Raw genomic sequence first — 21,764 nt, forward strand, 5'->3', positions numbered from 1 at the left:
AGCAAAACTACACATCCCAATCTATAGTAGAAGCAGAGTATGTAGCAATAATAGTGAATTGTTCTAACATTGTTTTGTTCAAACAATTACTGGAAGGAATGAAGGTTGAGATTAAAGAGCCAATAGTCATGTATTGTGATAACACCAGTGTAATTAACATATCAAATAACCCAGTAATGCATTCCAAAACAAAGCACATTGCTATAAAATATCACTTTGTTAGAGAACTGGTCCAGGAAAAAGAAATCAAATTGGAATATGTCCATACAAAAGAACAAATTGTAGACATATTCACCAAGCCATTACCTAAAGATGCATTCTTGTATCCAAGAGGCAAGCTAGGGGTCATTCCCCTATTTGAAGCTCACTAAATGAAGTTTAGTGATGCATCAACAAGAACCAAGTTAAAAATCAATAAGTTGATGCAACATAATCAAGAGAAAATTGCATATGAATCAATACTCAAGGTACATTGATACAAATTTGGCATGTGTTGTCAAAGAGAGAGAAGTTTACTATCATCCTTCTAAAATTTTGTGGAGGGAGAAGTTTGAATTTTGTAGAGGGAGAAGTTTGAAAAGGAATAATTCAACATAAAGAAGTTCTTGTGTAAAATCAAAGAGGGAGAAACCTTCTGTCAAAAGGAATCTTTTTTTCAAAATTTTATTGTGCTATGACATGTTGTGTTGCCATCAATGCCAAAGAGGGAGATTGTTGGATACAATTGATTAATTGTGTGTTGTCTTTGATGTTACACAAATGTCATATCAATTGACACAAAGTGCTTACCAAGCTCACTTGGTCAGTGAAGATAGTTTTCCTTGTCTGCCAAGTGTTCACAAGTTTACTCTGAATAGATGACAATGTCTACCGAGCTCACTTTGGCATCAAAGGAATTTAGGCAGAAAAGAGTGTCGACCAAGCTCACCTAATTAATGAAGGTAAAGTTGGACAAAGTCAGTGTTCACCAAGTTCACTCTGTTGTCGAAGGATTTCTACAAGTTCATAGTGTTAACTAAGCTTTTGTTGGTTAATACTGGAAGTCATTCTAATGTTAGTTTCTATCGAGCTAGGTTAGCTTACGAAGGATTTTTAGTATTTTGGCATATGATGCTTAATTATTTAATGTATTGATTCTAGCTGACTATGATGATGAATATTGGTTATTGTAATTTGAATTTGGGCCAACTTGACAATCTAGAAGGTATAAATAAAAGGTCAAGTTGAGATTTCTAGTGTGTGTGCAAGTGTGTTGGTTGAATTGAAAAGAAAAGAGAGGGAGCAAACTTGAAGGATAAGCAGGTATCCTTGTGGAGCCAAAAAGTAATATTCAATAAGGAAGGATCAAGTTTAAGTAGAAAAGAGATCTAGATTTAGCAATTCAGTTGTATCACAATCAAGTCATTTCATTGTTACTCTCTAACCATTGCAGCAATGATCAAAATCTCTTGACATAGTTGGTTTAACAATCGATTGAATTTTTTTAAGACCTCTTGCAAGGTCACTCCTAATAGGGTGATTAAATCTTCTAATAAGGTCACACCTAATAGTGTGTTTTGTAACTTTTAACAAGGTTGGCTCCTAACAAGGCTCACTTCAGAAGAGTGAAAAATAGTAACTAGTTACATTGGTGGTTTTTCTCAAATTGGGTTTCCATGTTAAATCTGGTGTCTCATGTGTTCATATTATTTCTCTTATGCTTACAAATTAATTACTGTTAATGTTTTAAGATCTACTAAAAGTAATTCAAACTCTGCATTTACTTAGTTACAATGTTTTTAGTGTGTTTACTGAGTAATAGCAGCAATTAGTTTTCTTAGTCTAAATTTTATTGTTGACATCTAAGGGATCTGGGATTTATTTTAGTGGTAACTAATTCATTCCCCCTCTTAGTTACTCCTATATTTCCATCTCTTCTTCATCTAATTGAACTACTACTACTGCTTCAGTAGGTGGTGTGGAGGGTGTTGTCGCTACTACTGTGAAGGGCACACTTGAAGTAGTTGCTTCAATGCTAGATTTAATTTTCTTTTCAGCAAGTGCATCTTCTTCCTTAGGATCTTGATCTTCTTCTTCATTAGATGAGCTACTATAGTCCAAAATATTGCCAAAAATGTTGGCACCAAAATCTTTGAATGCGTCCTCAATTCTATCAAATGTCACATTGGTGTTATCTACTTGCATAGATTCACTACCAGTAGTGATATTTAGTGAATCACTAGAAATTGGTGTTGCTACTAGTTGCTAAAAATTGTGAGGTGGACTTCTTATAGGACTTGCTTCCTCTATCTACACACACTCCTTGGACTCCTTAGGAATAGGGCTTGCCTTCTCTATACTATTTTCTGACATATGGCTTGGCTTTTTTTTTGCACACTCTTCTTTTTCATAGTGCTTGCCTTCTCTAGCTACACACTCTTCTTTGGCATAGTAGACATATATGTAACTATAGCCTTTTCAGTTTCCACATTTATTTCTTCATAGTTTCCTCCCATGAGGAGAATAGATCTCCTATTGTTTCTCAATAGAGGTGCTATACCTTTTAGAATTTCTGTTACCTCTTCCTCATTATTTACAATGCATAGCTTTTTCACCATATTGATTCTTATTTTCTTATCTTCCTCTATTACTTTACTTTTTCTATTTCTTAATCTATTATACAAGTCTTTAAGTATTTGTCCTCTAATACTATCAAACGTTTTATCTTTAAGAATCATATTTCTAACTACAACATTTTCTAGCTATTTCCAATCCATATTATTGTACAAATCATAGTACTTATTTAATTGCACAAAATTATTGTCATTAATAATTTGCATGTTGAGATTCTCTACCTTGGGTTTCCATGCTTTTTGTCTAGCTGAGGTATTTTCTTCTTGATTAGCTGGCTCTACTGGTCTATCACCAGTTTCTTCTTTAGATTGAAAAGAGTTAATCTGCAAGGTTCTTCTCTTCTTGATTGGACCACTTGTTTTTTTCTTGACTCTCTTCTTAGGAGGGGTTTTGGTCCTTTTAAGTCTTGTAGACTTCCTAGGTGTAGGCACTTTCTCTATCTTTATTGGATTCCTTGGTGGTTGCTACTACGCAACTATTGCATATGGCATAGTAGGTGCTTGCCCACTTGTTTGGGCAACTGTGACCTCTTCAGTAGGTCCTACCACTACAATGGGTGTAGGGGTCAATAGCTTAGATTGACCACTAGCCTTCATTTCCATGGCTATCCCTTTCACCTCATCAAATTCTTTTCTTGTCATTCTTGATTCTTTCAAAATAGAATCAATCACCTTTTCCACCTTCTTCTTGGAGTCCTTTATTATTTGACTTGTTTTGACTTCCCTCATTTTCTTAGAATATTTCCCCCATCTAGGACATTTAGAATCAACTTCTGAGTGAAGGATTATCTATGCATACCCTTCAATCAATTCCTCACTCATTTCATAACCCATAGGTTCAATAAACTTGACTTGAGGAACTACAACTTCCATACAAGTGAAATCTATTTCAACCATAAAACACAATTCATCCTTGTATTTTTCCACTAGTATAGGAGGTGTCCTATACCTTTGATTCATTTTTGCCTAGAAAGACTTCATCATTCTATCAATGTCATTGTCTTTGACTAGTTTAGGTCTTGTTCTATATGCGTGAGTGATTGTCTACATTGCGCACTCACTTCCATCCCAATTCATGATTCTAGGGAACTTCTTAGATGCATAGAAGAATATATGTGTCAGTAGGGAATCAAACCTAAAGATTGCACTCCTAGACTTATTGATTCTTGATATATCATCCAACAACTATGTTTGGATAATGTCACTAATGTCACATAGATTAACATCTTCACCTTTTACTACCAAGTAAGCTTCATGAAGGAATCCCACAGGGACTAAATCTATCCTAGATCCATGATTGAATTTGTATCCCAAAATTTTACAAATCAATCTTACTCCATTATCTTGAATGTTGTTGACCTTCATGTTTCTGCCATCAAAACATGTGTTGAGATTTGTCTCAACTATCTTGCACACATTCTTAATGTTCATTGGATTACTTCCTCTATTACTCAGACTTGTAACCTTGTGAATTAGGTCATTATCAATACATATGATAGAGTCTCCCAACCATAAAAGATAATCATGTATTCTGCTTAGAATTATCTGTGTTCATTCATGATTGTCAAAGTTCATGTAGAATATATGCTTAACTAGGTTAAGTTGCTCTAGATATCCATATTCTAGTTTTAGTGACAAATCATTTTTACACATTTTCTCTAGCTCCTTATGAATCTATACATCATCCTATGATTTCAATTTTTCAATGGATATAACCTCTTATATCCTCGATGTGAAGAACATTATTTGGAACTTGCAAAAATGCTCCAATAGGGTCATCAAGAAAAGAAACTAATGGGTGTTTCTTGAAATTGTATCCAGGTCTATTACTCACAATTAAATCTTCTTGTCTTTCCATTCTTGAAAAATTATGCTCAAAAAATTTAGAAAATACCTTAACTTCATGTATTAGGGTTTCTAGTGACTTCACGTGTTTGCAAACTTCTTTAACTCTTCAAATCTTGCTTTGATCTCACACTCAAATTTCACACAAATAAATGATATATACAAATCAATTTTCATCCTTTAAATCTTTTGCAATTTGTACTTTAGATTAAATGCATATCTACCACTAGCTGAGTATATTGTCTCTATATAACAAAGAGGTTATTCTTCTTATATATCCTTATCCTGATCATATTACGCAATGCACACTTCACTATAGACTCCTTTCAATGTCTAGATCATACTATTAATAGTACAACCTATGATACTCTTTCAAACATCATTTATCAATAACTGATGCTCTGTTCCACTGAGAATGCTTAATTTTGGTAGGATTAGTCACAAACAATAAATGCCTTTACTATCTTGTTAGGTACATTAGGATGAGCTTCTTCCTAAATTGAGTGAGAATTTCTAGCTTCTCTTGCTTTTACAAGTGTTTTCTTAAATTCTTTTGTCAACTCCTTCATTTCTTCCTCTAGACTGTCATCATTTCTTCTATTGTTCCTTCTATGATTTTAATTCCTGCTTAGGTTTCTTCTATCCATTTTACAAGACTTTGCTATGCATCCAAAGTTATTGCATAATTGGCATATAGGTACATTATTTCTTGGTTCATTATTCTAGTTGTCAGGTGCTTTACAATTCCTTTCTATGTGTCCAAGATTGTTGCATCTATGACAAAAAAATTGTCTTATTTCTCCACTTTCATTGCTATGAGATCTTCTTCTATTGCTTCCATGATTAGTGTTCCTAGACATTCTAATTTTTACATTATTATTATTATCAAATTTAGGTTTCTTACAATCTACTACATAATGTCCATATCCATGACAATTATGAAAATACAATTTTGAAATAGGTTTGAAAGACTTACCTTTGCAATTATCTTCAGTGTGTTCAAGTTCCTCACACTAGGCATGAGATTCCTTTCTTTTATTGACCTCATCTTGATTCGATTCTTTAGCTTTCTCAAAGAGAGTAACATTCTCTTTGTCTTTAGATGCATCATCTATCTTTCTTAGATATTCTTTGACTTAAGGTGTATTAGGTTCTTTTCTCTCAATAGATTTCTTGGCAGATTATCTAAGGAAAAATCCAAGTCCAATCTTGTCATAACTTGGTCTTTGTATAGATATTTGTTCTTCAATCTTTTCACTACTAGTATATAATTTCTCAAGTTGCTGTTTGGTTTGCACCAACTCACCTTTCAAAATAGTATTGTATTTTTCTAATTCTATATGTTCTAACTTGATAGATCTAATTCAAATGTTACCTTGCTTAACTGGCATCTTAGATCTACATTTTCAGCTTTTATTTTAGAGTCATTCTTTCCTCCATTTTTCTTAAGACTTAGCTTAAGTTCAACTATTTTAAACTCATGTTTTAGGATCTCATTCTCTTCCTTTATATCTTCAATATCATCATCACTAGTTTTCTTATAAGGTCCTTTTTGCTTCAGATCATCTATCTTGTCTTTTAGTTCACCAATGTAAGCTTTTGCATCTTTGTATTTGTCTTTAAGGCCATCTCTTTCATCTGTAAGTAGATCAATCTATTCAAGGGCTTCTTCAAGATTCTTCTTCAAGTGTTCCATATCCATAGGGATCTTATTCAAGTTGTTAAGCCTCTTTTGAATAAGTAGGCTTTGATACCAATTGTTATAAGTAGATATTACTAAGTGGGGGTGAATGAATATTTTCAATCTTTTTTCCCACAACTGAATTTTATTAATTATTTTTCCACATGCATAAAAGAGAGAACCAATAGTGCTAAAAAAAATAAACAACCATACAAGAGAAGAACTCATAACACCATATTTGTTAACTAAGGAAGCCATGGCCAAGGGAAAATCCAGTGGGGATGAAACCCACAAGATGATTCACTATATAAAGTATCTGGTTAAGGATATTAACCCTATTAGGAGTCTATGAAGCATGTATAGTGTCTCGAGTCCCTATTAGAAGACTAGGCCTTGTTAGAAGCCTCAACCCTATTAGGAGTTGGTAGATCATATAAAAATGTGTGCAAGAAGATCCGACTGCCTTAACATGCAACTATACAATAAGTTCTTCAAGAGAATAGATATACATACAATACTAGATTATTTTCTATACTTCACAAATCTTTTGATTATCAATTCTTCATACAAAGAATGATGGCACACATACCAATTTGCATCATATCTTGCATAGTATTTCTTTGCATCACAACTCATAACATCGCATTCACTTATTACTCACATTTCACAAGATCATATCAACTTCATAATTACAGGTTACACATCATCATCAAATTACTACACACTAAATTCACAAATGAAGTTCTTTACTTATACTGAACATATTGGTAAAATCTTCCTTTAGTTGGCTCACATAACATCCTTAGAGTTGGCTTACCAAGAAATAATAATTAAAACAATTAATTAGGTCATTTAACACATTCTACTTATATGCTCTATTCTGCATTGTAACATCACTACATCACTAATTCCTTCATAACTAAAATTTGGTTGGTTGTACAGACATGCACACTAGTATATTTCATCAGTATGATGTCATGCATCTCTGGTTAATTGTGCAAGAGACTATTCCAAGGGAATATTTTGTTATCAATAAATCTATCATGCTGCTATAATGTTGTCTAATACTTAGACAATTTTCCTTCACAAATAAAAATGACTAAACTACAAAAAAATATATGTTGCCATAAATGACAACCATATAACTTAAGTTATTTGATTGGTTGGTCATATTTCCAACATTCACATCATACTTCCATGGCCTTCTTGGTATTAAATGGCAGGAATCCATAGGGATGATTTCACATAGGACTCTATCCTTGCATTCACCTAACTCAAAATCTACCCATGCTTGCTCTTCTACTATAAAAATTTAGCTCTTTTTCAACCATGAAATGTTATGAGGGGATACATGAGGTATTCTTTTAAGTTTTCATTTCTCTTCCATTTCTAAAGATACACATTCTCTGTGGATCTAGAATCAACTATGACTTTACATAGTTTACCATATGCCTTACCTTGAGTCCTGAATATAAACTTCCTTTGTGGTGGTTTTGATTTCAAGGGTATCTTCAACATAGTCCTTCTTAGCATCATGTTCTCCCCATAAAATACTAGTTCCACACTCCCAAATTATGCTACACTATTATTTTTATAAGCCTCATCATTCATGGTTAAATGGTTCCATCTATCTTAAGCATTGTTAGGGGAATTTGTGGTTTTGAGTGGGCATTACGTCATTGTGTGACCTAGCTATGTACAAGAGTAACTCTTTAGTACTCCATTTCCTCTTCTTTTTCCACCTTTGTATCCTCTACCTCAACCAAATGGTTTCCTTTGATCTCTAAATCCTTGACCACCCTTAGAAGAACTTTCACCCTTGTTACCACTATCATTCCTCTATTCAATATGTTGATGCTCTACTAGTCTCTTGTCTTGGTTTCTAAGAAAGTTTCTTCTACCCCTTTTCTGATTATTTCTCCCCCCTCTACCCCTAATTGAATTCTCCCACCTTCTCTTTATATTCTCCTCAATCTTCATAACTAGTTGAAAACATTTTACCACTGTATTGTGGGCATAAAATGCTCACTTCTTCCTAAATATTATATCTTAGGCTGATTAGATATTTGGCTACCTTCATACTCTTTTATTCTATCATCTTTGGCCTTATACATAGCTTATAAAATTCCTCAATATACGAGCTCACATTCAGCCCTTCTGCCTCAAGTTCTGTCTTCTCATATGTAATTGGACTTCATAGACCTCAGGAACATAGGGGTCCCTAATCATGTTTGACATTACCTTCCATGAGGTAATATTTTTCTCTCCCTCATTCATTCTTCTTGAATGAAGTTCCACCATGTGAGGGCTGCTCCCTTCATTCTTGACTATGCTAGCCTCACCATCTTTCCCTTGGTTATCCCATGGCATTCAAAGTGACTCTCAAGAGCCTCCATCCAATTCATTATAGTATCACGATCCATATTCACCCCAAAAATTGAAGTGTCAATTGATTTGCTACCTAAATATTCTAGGGATTTTATGAAGGTTATATGGTCTATAGGAATTCTATCATACTCATCATCCACATATTTTTCCTCCCTCTCTCAATCACTCCTTCTCCTTTATTGAGATCTTCCTCAATCTTCTCTATAGTCTTCTCTACTATCCCTATTTTGTTCTCCAACTATTCAAGCATCTCTTTCAACATCCTAGTCTCATCTTTTTGTTTATTAAATCCTTTTCTAGCTCTGCATTCATCACCATCTTTTCATCTTTTATTGCTTCTAACCTCTAAATACCTTCAAATGGATTCAATTGCATGCTAAAAAATAAGAGATCTATTACAAATAGGAAAATGCATGTTTTTGGTCAATCCCCAGATCATGCACATAGGTCTTATTACAAACATGGACACAATTGATTTAATGAACACAAAAGATGCTTGAACCTTAACCTATTGATTTATATCAATATAAGACACTTATTACCATCCTAACATATCAAAATTGTGGTTTGACCTAAATAGTCAGGACCTTGGGCCCTTGCACCAACATTGAATAAAGGGCCACATAGTTTCTATCATGAACTTTATCATCAATGATATAGAAATGAACCTCCTTGATGATAATGTGTTCATTTTGGTTAAAAATTTAGATCCCATGCAAATCAAATAGTATTTATTTTTAGGAAACTTACACAAATATTGCAACATATTCAAAATGATTATACTGAGCTTGAAGCTCTAATTGAGGTGAAAATACATAACTCTCAAAGAAAGCTACAATTGAAAGAATATAACTAGGTGGAAAATAAGTTTTGGAATCATGAAATTGTTTAGCTTTCCATCATGCACCATGACAATGTTAAATATGTGGATATATCATAGGATGATATTTGGTCATGAACTCAATGTACAACAATGCACTCTCCTTAAATATATATTTTTTGGATTCATCTCTTGTCTTTTTTTAGTATGTATCATATTAAAATTTCTTTATAGAAATTAGTGTTAAATCATCAATATTCCCACTTTGAAGTAAGAATTTGTGCAAATATCCACTATCTTCACATTGCTTTTTTATACATTGTACTTTGAACTCATATAAATGTTCTAATTTATCACATAATATAGACTTCACAAATTTTTTTGTACTACTAGGGATGACCATATTTGGATTAAGTACTACCATATTTTTAAATATGATTACAAGTATAGATCAAGTTCAACATGATTTCAACAAAAAAAAGTATTGTGCACCTTATTTATGTGTACAAAGAAATGACACAAGCTCTCAAACATTATCTAACATGTTTTCACATTTGATAATTATTGTGTGAATGCTTGATATATTTCACTTTGTTTTATATATATTAAATATTTTTGATGTTTAATATTTCCCCCTATCTCTTGATCTTTAATTTGTATAGTATCACACTTATTAGAAGAAACATGAGATCATTTCTACTTATTTTTCTTCTATTTTTTGGGTTTCTAATCCTCTTAGTTGTCTTCCTATTTCTTCTTTTCCTGTAAGTGTTCCACCTATTGAATACAATCATTCAATTGTATGTTGTATTTGATGTTACACAAATGTCAAGTATTTTATGAGAAATCAATGTATGTTGAGTTCACTCAGGTGTCAAAGGAAGTTTTAGTATATAAAAAGAATTCTAGTTATAACCAAGTTCAAAGTTAGTATCTACTGAGCTCACTTAGCCACCAAAGGAAAGTTGGCATAAAACTAGTGTTAACTAAGCTCACTTGATTACCAATGGAAAATTAGTCTAGGACCAATGTTAATTAATCTCACTCAGTTACCATAGGAGAATCATCACTAAGTTAGTATTGACTAAGTTGGGTCAGCTAACAAAGGATTTTTCTTGTGACAACATATTGAGTTTGATGAATTTATTTGTTAAGTCTATTCGACTTAAGGGATGAAGATTGATTGTTTAAAGTTGTATTTAGGCCTACTTGAAAAAGTAAATGATATAAGTATAAAGTCAAGTTGTGGATTGAAAGTGTGAGTTTTGAAGAGAAGAATATGAATAAAGGAAGTGAATTTGGAGGATAACAGAGTATCTTGGGACCGAGTTGTCCAAGCTGTAAAGATTAATCTAATCACAAAGGATAAAGTATTCAAGCTAGAATTGAGATCTAAAATCAACAAAGTTAGTTGCATCAACAATCAAGTCAAATCACTATTACTCTCTAATAATTGTAGTAGTGAATCAAATCTCTTAACAACTATTTTGTAAATCCTCTAACAAGGTGGCATTTCTAGATTGAAGTGTTAGCCACTGACATGGTGATCTAAATCCTTTAATAAGTTCACAGCTAATAGTGTGTTTTGTAACCTTTAATAGGGTTGGCTCCTAATAGGGCTCACTTCAAAAGAGTGAAAAGTAGTAACTACTTACAATTGGTGATTTTCCCAAATTGGGTTTTCACATTAAATCTTGGCATCTCTTGTGTTCATGCTATTTTCTTTATGTTTTTACAACTAAGTTAATTATGGTTAAACACACTAAGCATATTAAGAATTAATCCTTTCAGTGCTTATCAAGTGATAGTAATTCTTAGTGTAAACTGAATATTGCCATGTTAATCGAGTTACAATATTATTTCAATTTCAACAAAGTTTGATTTTGTGTTATATTGATATCTTAAGGGATCTTAGAGAATTTTTTTGTTAACTAATTCACCCCTCCCATCTCAGTTACTCCTCTTATATTTTCAACACTTGGTATTAGAGCTTTTGGTACTTATAGATAAGGTTTCAAGGACCTAAGCTAAAGATCAAGATGTCTTATAGAGAGAGATTCCTAAGTTGAACATAGATAACTTCAAAGCATGATAGGAACTCATGAAGCTACATTTGGCAAGCATTGGAGACTCAAGTCTAAGCTACCTAGAGAATAATTATGTTGCATTTGAAGCACCTTTGATAGTAGAATAAATTATAGAAAAGAAGAACCATAACATAATAATGATTAACATTACTTCTACTCTCAATTATGCTGAATTTGATGAAGTCAACGATTTATAGTGGTCAGGAAGATACTGAGAACTCTTCCTCCTATCTATGTAATTAGAGTTTCAATTATTCAAGAAATGAGATGTAATCCCAAGAATGATATAACTTTGGATGCACTTGTGGGAAGGTTAACAACCTTTGAGTTACATAACTATGATAACTATGTTCCTAACTTGTTAGAAATAGATAATACTGGGGGGGGGGGGGGGTGTGAATCAGTATTCTATAAACTTTCACCTTGAACTAAATATTGTTACTTACTTTATAGCATGCATATGAAAGTAAACCAAAAAATGCTAAATAGTAAATATAACCATACACATAGAGAAATCATAATACCATTATTTGGTATCTAGGGAAACCTTAGCCAAGGGAAAACCCTGGTGGGGATGATACCCATAAGATTATTCACTAAACAATAGGATCCTATTAAGGATATTGACACTATTAAGAGTCTATGAAATACATATAGTGTCTCGAGTCATTGTTAGGAGACTAGCCCTTGTTAGAAGCCTCAATCCTATTAGGAGTTGGTAGAATAAATACAATGCATGCAAGAAGAGCCCATTGCCCTAACATGCAATTAGACAATTCAATTCTTCACAAGATAGGTATACATACAATACTTGCTTTACTATTGTAACTCACACTTTCTCTAATCATACATCATATCTCACATCATATAAGGGTTGCATAATAGTTCACATCACATCTACAACATCTCACAACTTCTCCATAATTGCATAATATTATATCTCTACTTATACCTTGCACATTTACAAAACCCTATTTAGTTAGCCTTCATGTGTTCACATGTTTGACATAATATAAAATAATGTCCATAAACTTGGCTCATCATAACTTAGTAATTATTTCATAACCAAAATAATTCTTAAGGCTATACAACTATGATTACTGATATGCTCTGTCAAATACCCACATTGGTATTTTAATCATAACTTGCACATACTATCCATAGATAGCTATGCACTTAACCACATCATCATGATAGTTTCATGAAGCTTCCCTTAACTACACATAAGCTAACTCTTAATGAGTCATCCATACTCTTAGGATCTATTCTTTGTATTGCTATAAACTATCAAACACTTAGACAATTTTCTATCTTTAAATGCAGAAATGAAATGTTGAATACATGTTGCCATATATGAAAACCATCAAGACATTTGTTTGACCATATCACCAACAATCTCCTACTTTGGCATTGATGGCAACATTTTGAAAAATTGGCTAAGTCCCAAAATGATTTCATACATATTAGAAAAAACAAAATATGTTAACTACAAAATTTCCTTCAAAGCATACAAAACATAACAATTTCATTCATATTTTAATGGATCATTACATTACTTATCACTCCTTTATATATATATATATATATTTTCTCCCCCTTACATATAAATTTACATCTATACAAGTTTTTGTAAATAAAACTCCCCCTTTGACATCAATGACAAAGGTGTCAAGAATTATAACACAAAACTTGCTACCTTCTGATGATCAACTCATCATTTTGGATATACAATCTACAAAATCAAACTTCAACCTATCTACATCCTTCTTCCACTTGCCTTGGATGGTATCTGATATACTGATGAGTGTGTAAATTTCATAAGGTGATACTTCAACTATGTTCAAGTTAGTATAGGCAAATTTGTCATAGGATGTGTTTGCTGCAAGACATTCCTCTAACTGCCTCTGCAAAATGACAATTTTGGATGTCAAATATTCTCCGAGAACAAAAAATCTCCTTAATACCTTCTCCTTGTCAAACTTAATGTCTCTGATAGAATTTTGAATCTTCTTAATTTTAGTTTCAGAATCTTCAATTCTAACATCTGGTTGTTGCAATCTAGTAGTGAATATCTAAAGCTCACTCATATAGCCTTTGATCTTTAGACCAAAATCTAATAAGTAATTGTAAGACACCATGCACTATCGATACAACTTCTTACCTTCATCTAAGCTATTCCTTATCTCTTTTATACATACATCTAAGGTTTTTATATCATTCCTAACATTTTGCATACTGTGTCAAATAGTGATGCATCATGCTTTGTCTATGCTTGCGTTGCTCCTACTTCCACTAAAGTTGTGAACTCCTCATCAAAGGTCTTCACCAACTCTTTTTTCTTAACCTACAAGTGTGGATTTCTATAGTTGTGGGAACTATCTTCTACATTTGTGAGAGTCTTCTCTAAAGACTTTACAAATTTATTTTTCTCAAACAATTTTCTCAAAGTGCCCATTAGCTCTTTCTGATCTTCATCATTAGATGGAATAGGTACTATTTCTGATGTTCCAGCTTTTGATACTATTGAAGGTATAGTAGTCTTTATCTTCTTTCCTCTTCTTTCTTCCTCTTCTCTTCTTCTTCTTTCTTCTTCTATTCTTCTTCTCCTCTACTTTTGTCTTTTTCCTTTGTTTATCTTTTCTTCTTTTCTTTTCCTCTGTATCTTTTCTTTTCATTTATTCTTCTTCCTACTTCCTCTTTTTTTATTCTTCCTTCATCTTCTTATCTTCTTCCTCACCGTCTGAGTTATTATAAGTAGTGATATTGCTGATATTGCCAACAATATTTGCCCCATATCCTACAAATGAATTCTCCTTTGCATCCATAGTTATGTGTGTACTTTTCCACTTGAATGGATTTAGTACCCATAACAATGTGAGGTGGTGAAAGTGCCTATTGCATCCCCTTTGCTTCTTCCTCATCATTGGAAGGTGTATCTACCTATACATACACTAGACTATCAACCTTAGACTACACACTCACCTTAGGTATTGAGGACATATATTTTATTATAGCCTCCTTTGTCTCTTGCCTAACTTCCTCATAATTGCCTCCCATTAGAAGAATTTCTCTTCTTTTGTTCCTCAACAAGGGCTCAATACCCTTGAAAATTTTTTCTGACTCTTCTTCTGACCCAACATCACATAACTTATTTATCAATGTGATCCTCATGTTCAGATCTTCTTCTAATATCCTTTTCTTCCTATTAACTAACCTATTGTATAGGTCTTCAAGAATCTTATTTTGTATACTTTCAAACCTCTTATTTCTCAAAAATATGATTCTTATGATGGAATTCTCTAACTACCTCCTATCCATATTATTATACATGTTATAATTTTTTTTAATTGAACAAAATTGTCATCATTTATAATCTGCATATTCAGTTTTTCTATCTTTGGTTTCCATGCTTTCTTGCCTGCTACTATCCTTTCTTCCTACGCATCTTGTTCAACAAGTTTATCTTCAACATCATCTTCTAAACTCTCAAAACCACTTATCTGCATAATCTTTCTTCTCTTTCTAGGTCCACTGGTAATCTACTTGACCCTTTTCTTGGCTTGTGGTGCAAGTTCTTACTTAATCTTTACCAATCTACTAGACTTCCTTTGCAGAGTAGGTACTTCGACCTTTGGCTGTCTCCTTATCTGTTCAAAAATTTCTCTTACTAGATGAACTTGCACAACTACTGCATAAGGTGAAATAGGATCTTGCACACAAGGTTGTGCTAATGTTACTCCCTTTGAAGGTCCTGTTGCTACAATGGGTGTTGCAAACAACACTCCAGTTTTCCCAGTGGCCTTCATCTCCAACATAATTCCTTTCATTTCATTGAATTATTGCCTAGACATATCAGATTACTTGAGGATGGAATCTATCTCCTTTTCTACCTTTTTCTTGCTCTCTTTTCTATGAAGTTCAAATTCAACTATCCTTAATCTCTCATCATAGGTTCCCCATCTAGGACATTTTTTATCCTACCTAGATTTAAGTATGATTTGTGCATACCCTTCTATCACCTCTACACTCATCTCATAGCCCATAGGCTCAATGAATTTCACTCTAGGAATGATTTCTTCGATGTAGGTGTTGTCAGTCTCCACCATGAAGCATAAATCATCCTTATATTTATCCACCATAGAAGAAGGTATCCTGTACCTTAGTTTCATTTCTGATTAGAAACTTTTCATCATTTTGTGTATGTCACTATCTCTGACATTCTTCAACTTGGATTTGTAGTATTGGGTCACCAACTTCATTGCACACTCATTGCTATCCCAATTAATTAGTCCAAAAAAATTCCTTGTAGCATAAAATAGTATATGAGTCAATAAGGACTCAAATCTAAATACAACACTCTTTATTCTCTTGATCTTTGCAATGTTGTCCAATAATTGCAATATGATAATGTCACACAAATTCACTTTTCTTCCTTCTACAACCATCACATATGCTACATGAAGAAATCCCATTGTTACTGAGTTAACCCTTGATCCATGGTTCAACTTGTACCCTAATATCTTAATTAACAAGTTAACTCCTTTACTCTGAATAGGTTCAACCTTCATATTTCTTCCGTTGAACTTCAATTTCAAGTTTTTCTCAAGCATTTTCCTGACATTCTTCTCATTAATAGGATTAGAACCTTCATTGCTTAATCCTATGACCTTGTGAGTTAGGTCATTGTCAATGACAACCAGTGCATCATCTAACCATAACATATCATCATGTAACCTACTCAACATGATTCGGGTCCATTCATGATTGTCAAATTTTGTATAAAACATATACTTCACTAAATTCAATTCCTCCAAGTTTGCATACTCAGATTTTAAGGATAAATCATTATTACACATATCACCTAGGTCTCTGTGAATTTGATCAACACCAATACTCTCAATCTTACAATGTATGTAACTTATAATATCTTCTACGTGCAAATTTTTTTCTAGAACTTGCAAAAATGTGCTTAATGGATCATCCAATAAAGAAACAAATGAGTGTTTCTTGAACTCATACCATAGTCTATCACTAACATCATACAGTCTCAAACTAGCCATTACTCTATAATATGTAAATAGTGGAATAAACTGGATTGAACACTTCATAATATACCTCAAATTCATGATTTAGGGCTTCTTAAACTTTACTTCAACTTCAATTCTTTGTCAAATTGCTCTTCAATTCACTCAAGACACTTCACATGAGAAAATGGTATACTTAGTCTTGCTTATCCTTAAATCATTTCAAATCAGGTTGTGCATGAAATGTGTATCTACCAAAAATTTAAAATACTATCTTTGTTTACCAATAAGATTGATTTTTGAATCCTTGCTTAGTTTGATCATAAAAAGTCTTGTGCACTCAACCATAGCTTCCTCTCTATGTCTTCTATCTCCTATTAACTATACAATTTCTAACTCTCTCTCTAACATTAGTTCTGACCAAATGATGCTCTGTCTCTACTAGAACTGCTTAATTTAGGTAGGATGAGCCACACACAATCTATGAATTCAAATTTCCATTAGGTGCATCAAAGTAATATTCTTCCAATACTGTATGTGAACTCTCTAGATTACAAGCTTTTATAAATGCTTCATTAAAATCATCAACATGTTCCTTAGCTACTTCTTTTTGACTATTACCACTTCCATTCTCATTCCTTCTATTATCTGTCTTGTTGTTCCTTTTGTGATTAGGATTCCTACTAAAGTTCCTTTTGTCCATTCTATAGAATCTTCCTATGTGTCCAAATTTATTGAATAGCTGAAATATAGGTATATTCCTCCTTTGACTAGTTCCATTTTGACTTTCAAGTGCTCTATAATTCCTTGCAATATGTACAGGATTGTTACAATTGTAACAAAAAAACTACTTCCTTTCACCATCAAGTTTTTCTCCATCATTAGATATACTCTAAGATCTACCTCTTCCATTACCTATAGGGTTATTATTCCTAAACATTCTACTATTCTCATCACTGCCATCAAATTTAGGTTTCTTACAATCTACTACTTTATGTCCATAATCATGACAATTATAATAATAGAAATTTGTAATGGATTTACAAGACTTACTCGTGCAATCTCTCTTCATATGTCCAACTTCATTACAAATGAAACATCTACCTATGAACTCACATCTTACTTCCTTGGGTGGTTCATCTTGCTTAGATTCATCAACTTGCTCTAGTTCCTTAGGTTCATTAGGTTTAATTGTCAAATAAATTAACTCAACTTCCTTTGATACTTCAGTAGATGTGCTTGATTCTACCTTACTTATATTAGATTCCTTAGGGGATTTAGTAACTAGATTTGTTAAACTTTCTTGGCTAATTTCTCTCAAATCAGATATCTAAGTACTATCTTGTCATAAGAAGGTCTCTTATGAAATATTTGCTGTGTTGTGGATCCTAATCATACTCAAAGGATTATTTGACGCAATTTTCTCCCCATATTATTTCTATGGGGGTTTGGGTGAGGTCAAGGGGTAGTGCGCCTGCAAGGTCTTGAGCAAGAACCCCAGGTGTGCTACCTATTATAGTACAGGGTGGGGTTGAGGGGCAACACCTCCATAAGGTTTTTGGGGCCAGCACTCTAAAAGCCAAAAATTATCTTATATTGTTGAAGGTGTCGGCTACTATTTTTTCTATTATTCTATTCCTAATTTTGTAAGTGGCAAAAAAATTTGTATAAAAAGGCTAAGGGTTAGGGGTTTTCATAATGTGTAATGCAAAAATTGGTTCTTGTGGCAATATTGAGCTATAAGGGATTACAAATTGTAATCAGGTTGTAATCACTAGATAATAATAATATTGGACTTTTTGTTGGTGGATGTAGCCCAGAAATTGGGTGAACCATGTTAAATTTTGGTGTCTTGTGTTCTCTTATGTGTGATCTATTATTTTATGATATTGGTTATATTTACATGTAACTATTATTTCTATTTGAGGTTGATCCTAATACTTGGTATCAGAGCTAGACGATGATCATTTTTTTTTGTCAAACCATTGTCATTTTTTTGCTAAACTGCCATCATTTTTTTACTGATCCTCTACAGAAGGTCTCATGGTTGAGTGGGAGTGATGGTAGATGAGGGTAAACTAAAGGTGGACAAGTTTAATAGGTAGAAATTTCAGTTATGGAAGATTAAAATGGAGGACTATCTCTATTGAAAGGATTTAAGGAAGCAGTTGGAAGGAAAAACTAAAAACTAGGGAACTATGACAAATGAGGAATGAGAGATTTTAGACAGAAAGGCACTTGGAAGCATTTGGTTATGCCTGACACCATCAGTGACATTTAAAATTACAAAAGAAAATATGACAGAAGAGTTGATGGAAACCCTAGCAAAATTATATGAAAATCCCTCTACTTCAAATAAGGTATTTCTCATGAAGCGTTTATTTAATATAAAATTGACAGAAGGTGGATGAGTTGCAGATCATTTAAATGAGTTTAATACTATCACTAGTTAGTTATCTTTTGTGGGTATTAATTTTGATGAAGAAATTAGGGCTCTCTTTATTTTGTGTTCTTTTCCTAAAAGATATTATGGCTTGGTAATGGCTATGAATAATTTTTTTTCTAGATCTAATGCCCTAAATATGATGATGTGATCGGTGTTATTTTGAGTGAGGAAACTCGTAGGAAAACCTTAGGTGGATCTACAATAGGAACTACTTTGAATGCATAAAGTAGAGGCAAAATGAATGAGAGAGGAAATAATTCTAGAAACCATGGGAAATCAAGACAAAAGTCAAAAGGGAAGAGCTCTCAATCTAGAGGACCAAGAGATTGCTGGTACTATGGTAAAATAGGTCATAAGAAGAAAGATTTCTGGACTCAAAAGAATAATGAAGGAGGTAAACTAGAAGGAAATAAGTAGACAAATGTGGTAAGTAACAAATCCAAAGAGGATGATTTGCTTCTATCTTTAGAAAGTATTAATGATTCATGGGTTTTAGATTCTAGTGCTTTATTTCATGCTACACCTCACTGAGGTCATTTTATTGATTATGTCCAAGGGGATTTTGGGCTTGTTTATTTGGGGGATAATGAACCCTATTAGATTATTGGAAAGGGAAAAGTTAAGATTAAGTTACAGAATGGGAATCATTGGCTACTACATGAAGTAAGACATGTTCCAAGGCTAAGTAAGCATTTAATTTCAGTAGGGAAACTTGGTGATGAGGGTTGTGTAGTTACTTTTAATAATAAAAATTGAAAGGTTTCAAAAGGTTCCCTTGTAGTAGAAAAAGGTGTGAAAATAGGCACCTTATATCTTTGTACAAGTCATATTGTTCCTTCTACTTTGATTGTTTTAGAGAAAAATGAATGTTCAAGACAATTGCTGTAGTTAAGCAAGGAGAACAAATAGCTCCTATAGATTTTAATATTAAATTGTGGCACAAAAAACTTAGGCACATGAGTGAGAAAGTTATGAAAGTACTTCATTCAAAGAAAGTTTTACTAGGTCTAAAATGTGTTAATATGGATTTTTGTGAAAGTTATGTGTATGGAAAACAAAAGAGAGTGAGGTTTGTGAAGACTAGGAAGGAAACATAAAAAGAGATATTAGAGCTTGTGCATATAGATGTATGGGGACTAGCTCAAGTATCTTCCCTCGATGGCTCTCATTATTATGTTACATTTATTGATGATGCACCTAGAAAAGTATGGGTTTATTTCCTTTGACATAAATGTGATTTATTTCAAATTTTTAAGAAATGGAAATTCTTGGTTGAAAATGAGACTAGAAAGAAATTAAAATGTCTCAGATCTGATAATGGTGGTGAGTATTGCAGCCATGAATTTGGAGATTATTGCTCCAGTAATGATATTCATAGATAGAAAACTATTCCAAGGACTCCACAGAAAAATGGAGTGGCTGAACACATGAAGATGACTACAATGGAGCATGCAAGAAGCATGAGGTTACATGTAGGGTTGCCCTTAAACATGTGGGAAAAGGCTATCAATACTACTATATATTTGATTAATAAAGGTCCTTTTACTCCTTTGGTCTATGGTATTCCAGAGGAAGCATGGACTGGTAAGAAGGTGAGTTAATCTTTTCTCAAAACCTTCAGTTGTGAAGTATTTACTCATATAGATTCTAAAAGTAGAACCAAGCTAGAAGCTAAGTCAAAGAAATGTGTATTTTTTGGATAAGACATTAATGAATTTGGTTATAGGCTTTGGAATTTTGAAACTCATAAAATTATTAGAAGTAGGGATGTCAGACTCAATGAGAAAGTGTTGTACAAAGATCTGTTACAACAATATGAGAAGAAGGAAAATGATTATGTAGTGTTGGATGATACTGTAAAAGATGATGTTCCAAAAATTCCTCATGATCTGCAACAACTACAACAACAAATACCACACACCCCAGTGAATGTTAGATGTTTGAAAAGGCTAAGTAGACCTCAAGAAATATTTTCTCCTTCTTTGTATTCTATTTTACTTACTAATGCTGGTGAACCTGAATGTTTTGATGAAGTTGTATAGGTGGATACCAAGATTCAGTGGGAATCCACAATGAAAGAAGAAACAAACTATTTGCTGAAAAATAAGACATGGGATTTATGCAAGTTGATTGCAGGTAAAATGGATTTATAGAATAAGTGGGTTTATATGTTAAAAGAAGAGGATGGAGGAAAAAAAAGGTTTAAAGCTAGGTTAGTGGTAAAAGGATTTTCACAAAAAAAGGCGTTGATTTTGATGAGATATTCTCTCCTATTGTTAAAATGACTTCTATTTGCACTATTTTAAGTATTGTGGCTACTGAACATTTACATTTGTAGTAACTTGATGTTAAAACAACCTTCCTTCATGGTGATTTGGATGAAGAGATATATATGGCTCAACCACTAGGATTTGAGGTCAAAGATAAGGAGAACTTAGTGTGCTGATTGAAGAAAAGTTTATATGGCTTCAAGTAAGCACCTTGGCAATGGTATCTAAAAATTGATAAGTTTATGCATGAGCATGGATACAATAGGTGTCATTCATATCATTATTTTTATTTTAAGAGGTTGGATGATGATAGATATATTATTTTATGTTTATATGTTGATGATATGCTTGTAGATGGGTCTAACATGGATCACATTATGGAGTTGAAATGCAAGTTAGCACATGCATTTTCTATGAAGGATTTCAGGACAAAAAAAAAATCCTTGTTATGAAGATTTACAAAGATAGGAAGAATAAGAAATTGACATTATCTTAGGTTGATCATATTGTGAAGGTGTTACAATGTTTCTCTATGGAGACTGCTAAAGCTGTCAACACAACTTTACCTGGTCATTTGAAGTTGACTAAGGA

Source organism: Cupressus sempervirens, chromosome 5 (assembly GCF_028749045.1).
Source record: "Cupressus sempervirens isolate cs-2001-9-10 chromosome 5, ASM2874904v1, whole genome shotgun sequence".
In the NCBI taxonomy this organism is placed as follows: domain Eukaryota; kingdom Viridiplantae; phylum Streptophyta; class Pinopsida; order Cupressales; family Cupressaceae; genus Cupressus; species Cupressus sempervirens.